Source organism: Nannospalax galili, unplaced genomic scaffold (genome assembly GCF_000622305.1).
Source record: "Nannospalax galili isolate Female #2095 unplaced genomic scaffold, S.galili_v1.0 scaffold1341, whole genome shotgun sequence".
Lineage (NCBI taxonomy): Eukaryota > Metazoa > Chordata > Mammalia > Rodentia > Spalacidae > Nannospalax > Nannospalax galili.
Window position 1 is genome coordinate 1,950 of NW_008344981.1, and position 7,848 is coordinate 9,797.

The 7,848-nt window shown below is 38.0% G+C and overlaps 1 non-coding gene across 1 annotated transcript; it reads left to right on the top strand.

Moving 5' to 3' along the window:
* The first annotated feature begins 2,833 nt into the window (after nucleotides 1–2,833).
* On the top strand, nucleotides 2,834–2,996 carry LOC115071711. The gene has a single exon (XR_003850798.1). It is a non-coding gene; the product is annotated as a U1 spliceosomal RNA (small nuclear RNA).
* The last annotated feature ends 4,852 nt before the right edge of the window (nucleotides 2,997–7,848 follow it).

Genomic DNA, 7,848 nt, shown 5'->3' on the forward strand with positions numbered 1-7,848 from the left:
TTCACTAAATTGCATGAGTCATGTACAGTGTGTCTACTCTTCAAACATCATGATGCACATCACAAATTCATAGTGCATTTCACAAAATAAATAAGTTATTATAATGAAGGTGTCAACTATCATTAACTAAGGACTCTTCACTTTGGGAAATGTGACATGAGAGTGATGGAAAATTTTTGAACTAACAACCTGTCCTCAGGTATTTGCTACTCTGGGTTTGTGACTATGTTCTTCCTATAGAAGAAAATTTTATGTAGTTATGTTTAAGAACTCATAGTCTTGCCTCCTGGTTCTTCTTTAAATTTTTATTTATTTATTTTTATGGTATATGTATGTGCTGAATAGCTTTAGTGTCAAGATGACAACCGGGGTTGAGGGAGCCTCAATTGGAAAATTGATTTCATTGGACTGGACTGTGGCATTGTCTGTGGGTAATCTTGATTATTGAGTAATGTGGGAGGGTCCAGCCCACTGTGGGTGGTGCCACCCCCTGAAGCTGGGCTTATGTTGTATAAGACAGCAGGTTGAGCATGGGCCAGAGGAGCGAGCCAGGAAGCAGTGTTCCTTCATGACCTGTCCTCCAGCTCCTACCTTCATGTTCTTGCCTGAGTTCCTACCTTGGGTTCCCTGATGAACTGCAATCTGGGGAGATGTAAGATGAAGTAAACCTTTTCCTCCACAAGTTGGTATTGGTCAAATATTTTGTCACAGCAGTGGAGAAACAAACTAGAACAGAAATTGGTACTAGAGAGTGGGGTGTTGCTGTGACAGTCCTGACCTTGTGTGTTTAAGAGGATTGTGGAAGCATTTGGAATTTTGGACTAGAAAAGCCATTAAGTGCTTAAAGTTCCTTTCTCTGGATCTTGGAACAGTTATGCTGAAAGAGTTGTAGACAATGGAGGACTGGCTTGTGAAGTTTCAAAGGGAAGTGGAAACTATCAGTGTTCTTTGTCTGATCTCTTGTATTGAGAGCCTATGGTTTCTGGTCAGCTGGGCCTGAAATATCAGCTGTGATTAAGAGACCAGAACCACTGAAGTTAAACCTATGCTTTACTGGGACAACTGATGCTGGGTACCTAGGACTGAAAAATAAGCTGTAAGTAAAAAGAGACCATCATCAGTTTGGCAAAATCTTCTGTAAAGTATTTCCTCAAGGTTAGCACAGAAGTTATGGTACAGAAGGGGCCCAATACTCCATCTCAGATGGAAGCAGGACTTGGTGATGTGGAAGAGACTCTTGCATGGTTCTGGTATTGAAAATGTGAAGGGATCACAGAGAGCAGCTGAGAGGCACCCTGAGAGGCCAGGAAAAGCCATTGGTGAAAGTGCAGCCTCGGTTGCAGTGAAGGCCCCCAGTTTGAAGGGGTCATGGAGAAAATCTGAGTATTTGCACCCCAACACACCAGAAAATGCCATTAGTGAGGGTACAGCTTCACTTTCAGTGGAGACCCCAGCTTTTCCGAGATGCCAGAATGACCACCAAGGGTAGCATCAGGTGTGGAATGGAGCTGGCCTGGGTCTATGAGATGGTGTGTATGCTGTGGACACCAAGAGAAGTGGAGCTTCCACAAACCTTTGGAGCCCAGAAGATCATGAGCAAATACCAGATTTCCAGCTTTGAGCTACTTGCCTGGACTTAGGTTTTGCTTTGTACTTGATTCTTCCCTTTGGAAATAAGATAGTACTTGTTTTGGATTTTATAGGAGCTCTATGAGATGGTGTGTATGCTGTGGACACCAAGAGAAGTGGAGCTTCCACAAACCTTTGGAGCCCAGAAGATCATGAGCAAATCCCAGATTTCCAGCCTTGAGCTCCTTGCCTGGACTTAGGTTTTGCTTTGTACCTGATTCCTCCCTTTGGAAATAAGATAGTACTTGTTTTGGATTTTATAGGAGCCCACAGTTAAGAGACTGTTAAAAAGAGACTGTGAATTTTTAAGTGTTTGGATTTTTCTAAAGAGCTATGAGGCTTTTAAGGTTGGCTGTCTTATATTGCTATATTAATGTTAACATCATATCTTGGGGATAAGAAATGGAAGGTTGTGGTTTAATAGTGATGTGTTTGTGTGTCAAGTTGACAAGGGGTCATTGTTCTGGATAGCTTTAGTGTAAACTTGACATATCTGTGTTGAGGGAGCCTCAATTGGGGAATTACATCCATTGGACTAGCCCTGTGACCATGTCTGTGGGGCATCGTCTTCGTTATTGAATGACAGGGAAGGGTACAACCCACTGTGAGTAGTGGCACCTCTGGGCAGGTGGACCTATGTTGTATAAGAAAGCAGGTTGAGCAGGAGCCAGGGGAGCAAGCCAGTAAGCAGCATTCCTCTGTGGCCTATGCTCCACCTCCTACCTCCAGGTTCCTGCCCTGAGTTCCTACCTTGGACTTCCTCATGAGCTATGATCTGGGAGATTTAAGCTAAATAAACCCTTTCCTCCCCAAGTTGGTATTTGTCAGAGTATTTTGTCATAGCAATGAAGAAACAAACTAGAACAAAGTATGAATGTATTGCTTGCATATATATAAGTGCACCCATGTCCTGCACTGCCCATTGAGGTCAGAAGAGGATATTGAATCCACTGGAACTCTAGTAAAAGACATTTGTTGCCCACCACATGGATGCTGGGAACCAAACCTGCAAGAGCAGCCAGTGCTCTTAACCAGTGAACTATCTCTGCAGGCCCCTCTTGTCTTTATGTTGCTCAATCAATCAGTCCTGTCACTCAGTAATGAGATTTCTGATAATGCCATTCAAAATATTACATTCTTTCTTCATATTCACCCTGTAAATGAAATAGTGTTTGTAGAAGGGGGGGCATGTTTCTTCATATGTATACTTACCTGGCAGGGGAGACACCATAATCAGGAAGTGCATTTTCCCAGGGTGTGGCTCATCCATTGCACTTGGGAGGTACTGACCCCTGTGATTTCCCTAAATGGGGAAACTAGACTGCATAATTTGTGGTAGTGGGGGACTGATTTCATGCTCTTCCCTAAAAAAAAAGGATGTTTTTTCAAATGTATTCAATGATTTCAAGCACTCAAGTGGAATGGTAAAGTCATGGGATTTTCATTTAATTGAACAGTTCTTTTTCCTTTTAACTTAAAATATCTATATATTTGAATTCTCTTTTAGAAAAATTTCCATATATTTGATTACATTGATACTAATTTTACCAACCAATGAGTTTTAAAAGACTAAGGCAACCTGGTCTACCTAGGTAGATAGTTCTAGGACAGGTGGGGCTACAGAGAGGCCCTGTCGCAAATGAACCAGGTTAAAAAAAAAAGAATAGGAATGCATAAGACACTGTAAATGCCCCACATTAGTCTTCCCATTCAATACTTGACCCATTTCTCAGTTTTCTTCCATTTAGCATACTTTGGGAAAGTTTTTGACTTCACATTATTTCATGAATTGTTCCTATAAGGATTTTCTGAATGATTATAGAGTTTTTTGTTCATTTGTTTGTTTGCTTGTTTTTTGACTTTTTGAGACAGTCTCCCTGTAGTCCAAGCTGGCCTGGAACTTGCTATGCAGACCAGGCTGGCCTTGAGCTCACAGAGATCTGCCTGCTTCTGCTTCCCTAGTGCTGAGATTAAAGGTGTGCTCCACCACACCCAGTTTATTATACACATATATTTTTGGGTGGGGTCTTTTTGAGACAGGGACTCCCTGTAGCCCCAGCTGTCCTGGAACTCACTATGTAGACCAGGCCTTGAACTCACAGAGATCCACCTGCCTCTGCCTCCCAAGTGCTGGGATTAAAGGCCTGTGCCACCACACATGGCATAGTATACTTTTGAAGTTTACCACTAAAATATTTTTACACACTGTATTCTATCTCATGTGCCACTTCTGAGTGCCTATAGTTCATGGTTCAATATATTCACTGTTCTTCTTTTAAAAATATAACCATTATATTAATCGCTTGAAAATTTCATGCACGCAACCAATGTATCTTTTCACAATATAGTAAATTTTGTTTTCATGTACTTAATATTCTGTGGGTTCAATTTCTTTTCTCGTTTATTGAATTAAAAACTATTTCATATAATATGTTGACTGTATTTAGATACTCTCCCCTATCTGCATCCCCTTTAGTACCCCTACCCAATTTAGTGTTCTCTCTGTCTCTCCCTCTTTCTCCACGTTATATATATATGTATGCAGTCATCCACTCGAGCCTGGTCAACCTATGAAGAATCCCATCCATGGAAGAGACACTTTCTCCCTCTTCCTGAAGCTTGTGGTGGCCAATACTTCCTCAAGCAGCATTTTTGTTTCTCACCAACTTCCCCATGTCTATGCTTGGATTTTTCCTGTCTTGACCTTATGTGGGACTTGTGCATGATGTCACCAATGATATATTTCATGAGCTACTTTCCAACTATCTGTAAATCTCCGTTTCCATGTGTTATCCTTCCATTTGTAATTCTTGAAATATTTCTTTTGGCTATCCTGCAATGATCCCTGTGGCTTCGGAGGCAGAATTTTGGTATAGGTGTCTTACTTGGGAATAGGTACTATGTAGTCTAATTATCTGCACATTAGTCAGTTGTGGGTCTTTGTTTGATTCACCATGTGCTGCATACAGAAGCTTCACTAGTGACAGTTGAGAGATGCATTAATCTGCTGGTATAACAATAAGTCATTTGGAGTCAGTTTACCATATTTGGCAGAATAATAGCATTATTTGGCAGAATAATAGCATTGTGACCCAAAAGCCTGATATCCATATCAGATATGGGCTCTAACTTATGAAGGAGACCTTAAATGCAATTATAAAGTGATTGTTAACTAACAAAATATTCACGTCACTGTTGCTTGCCAGACCAGTTGTTGCTGTATCTCATAAGATTCACATCTGGATAGAGTTGATGATCAGTTTTCTCTATGGTAGCATACAAAGCACCTTCCAGGACTATGAAGACTAGTCAATAGAGATGAAGGTTTGAAGTCAGTACCAGCTTTATTTCTCCTTTTTTCTTCTATAGCTCATGAGTGCACTGTCTTTAGCAGCAGCATCTTGTCATCAAATTCTGGTGATAAGAGACGATCAGTATTTAGAATGTATGGTGAATTCAAAATACTAAACATCAAAAAACATACAACCCATTTAATGTGGGGCAAGGAACTAGACAGGCTGTTCTCCAAGGATGAAATATAAGTCTGAGATCTTCTTTGAATATGTTGTACATCAGCAGTCATAGAGGAAATTTAATTTAAAATCATTTTGAGATTTATTAACCCATTCACCATGGCTAAGATACAAAAGCCAAAGAACAAGCCAGGTGTGGTGGCACAGGCCTTTAATCCTAGAATGGAGAGTGGGAGCTGGGCACAAATTCCACCTCTTGGTCAGGAGCTATTGGTAATTGATAGGTGCTGGGAGGGAATCAGTCTTCTTCAAGGGTGTGACCCCAGGTATGTCAACTTCTCTCCATGCATGACCCCATATTCAAATGTTTATGTTCAGTTTAGTACAAATTTTATATTTGGTTAAAAAAATAAATGAATAACAAAATGAACGAACATTATTGGCTAGGTTGTGAAGGGTAGGATTTATGATGACTTCTAGGCATGGGGGGGACTACAATAAAAATACATTCTTTGAAATTCTCATAGAACTAATAAAAATTGTGGCAAAATTTTTTAAATGTATATCACATACCATTATCAGTCCTCCTGTATTTAAATGCTCACACATATAATACACAAATTCAAAACTAAATTTTGATAGATGGGTAATATCTGACTTTGTATGTAACTCCTTTTAATTTTTTTGTTTTCCAAATATACTGTTAAGTGACTGAAAAAAAAATATTTGTGAGGTATCAGTAATGATCCCATCTAGACTTGGGCTGTCATTCCTTGGGGACATTGAAATGGTGCTTCAGTGTCTTTATTTTTCATTTAATACCAGCAGGTCAAATGTCTTTAGGAATTCATGTGTTTCTTATAGATCCATTTCTTTTAGCTTCTTAAACATGTATAAGTTATTCTTTAATGACAGTTTTTATTTCATTGAAGTCTTTTAACAACTCCCTCTAACCTGTATAGTATCAATATATTTTTACTAGGACTTTTTTGGTTCCCTTGTCCAGCCTTTGGCCACTTTTTTTTCCAATGGGTGGAGTGATATATTTCATGTAATGTTTTATATTTTCCTTGGGGACATTGAAATGGTGCTTCAGTGTCTTTATTTTTCATTTAATACCAGCAGGTCAAATGTCTTTAGGAATTCATGTGTTTCTTATAGATCCATTTCTTTTAGCTTCTTAAACATGTATAAGTTATTCTTTAATGACAGTTTTTATTTCATTGAAGTCTTTTAACAACTCCCTCTAACCTGTATAGTATCAGTATGTTTTTACTAGGACTTTTTTGGTTCCCTTGTCCAGCCTTTGGCCACTTTTTTTTCCAATGGGTGGAGTGATATATTTCATGTAATGTTTTATATTCCATGTTTTTTTTTCTTTTCTATTGGGTATTTCTCACCATGTAAAAGACTGTGTTTAGCTTCTTCATTCAGGAGAAAAATTGAATTTCATTTCTATGTTATTTATTTTGTTTCACACCTATATTTGAGGTCATGATTTTTTATTTATTTATTTATTTATTTATTTATTTATTTATTTATTTATTTTGGAATTTGAAAATTCCCATCTTGGTATAACAATGACCAAAATTTATTCAGATGAAATTTGCTCAATAAAAAAATATTTCCAGAGGCTTTCATTTGTTTTCTAGTGTATTTATAGTTTTCTTCCACTATTACTTAAAAATACATGATCATTTTTTATTTTTATTTTTTCTGAATCAGCCTAATTCATTTAGCTTGCCAGTGATTGCACTCTGTGAGCCAATTTAGAGAATGCTGTGGTAACTGAGAGGGTATGGGAGCTTTTAAAGGGTAAGTCCAAAGGGTAAAGTCCTTGGTACAAGATTTACTCAAAGACAAGCAGCCACGTTTGTTCCTGTAAGTGTAAGCAGTTCAATCAATTTTTAACAACATTTGCTTTAGATGATGCTTGTATTGCAACCCATAATGTGATCTTTTCTAGAATAATTTCTATGGAATTCTGAAAATTTTTCATTCTTACTTCCTCTAAGTAACAATCTGTGGATATCATTGAAATCCTGTTCATCTATGAAGTAATTCATATCTTGAGGGTATTCTTCCAAATTTTGGAAAATTTACCCAGAGTTTTAGTTGGTGGACTGACATTGCTCACTGTTATTATATGAGGACCATTTTAATCTTTTCTTCTATGTGGTCTTTGTATTATAAAATTTGGAATTATAGGCTGGAGAGATGGCTCAGTGGTTAAGAGCACTGACTGTTGTTGCAGAAGACCCGAGTTCGAATCTGAGCACCCAAATGGCAGCTAACAACTGTTCATAACTCCAGTTCCAGGGGATCCAACAGCCTCTTCTGTCCTCTGTGGGCATTGCATGACAAGGGTGCATTTACTTACATGCAGGCATAACACTCACACATAAAATAAAAAAAATACAATTTTTTAAAAATTAGGAATTATATCATTAAGTGAAAAATATTTGAAATTGTTCTCTATAAAAATTTCTTTCTGATAATATGCACTGATCAATTATCTCTTCTACCTACATTTGCTTACAGTCTGCTTTATGATCTATGAGAACTGATATTCCACCTTGTTTATATATTCTTTTGGCTGGTCATTTGTTTACCATAATTATAGATTTCTGGATGTCATTGTCAGTAAAGTGTGTTTCTGGACAGAAGAGACACTTGAATCTGACTTTGAACCCACTCTTTTTGACTCTATCTTTTAATTGATGACCTGAGGCTATTTATTTTCATA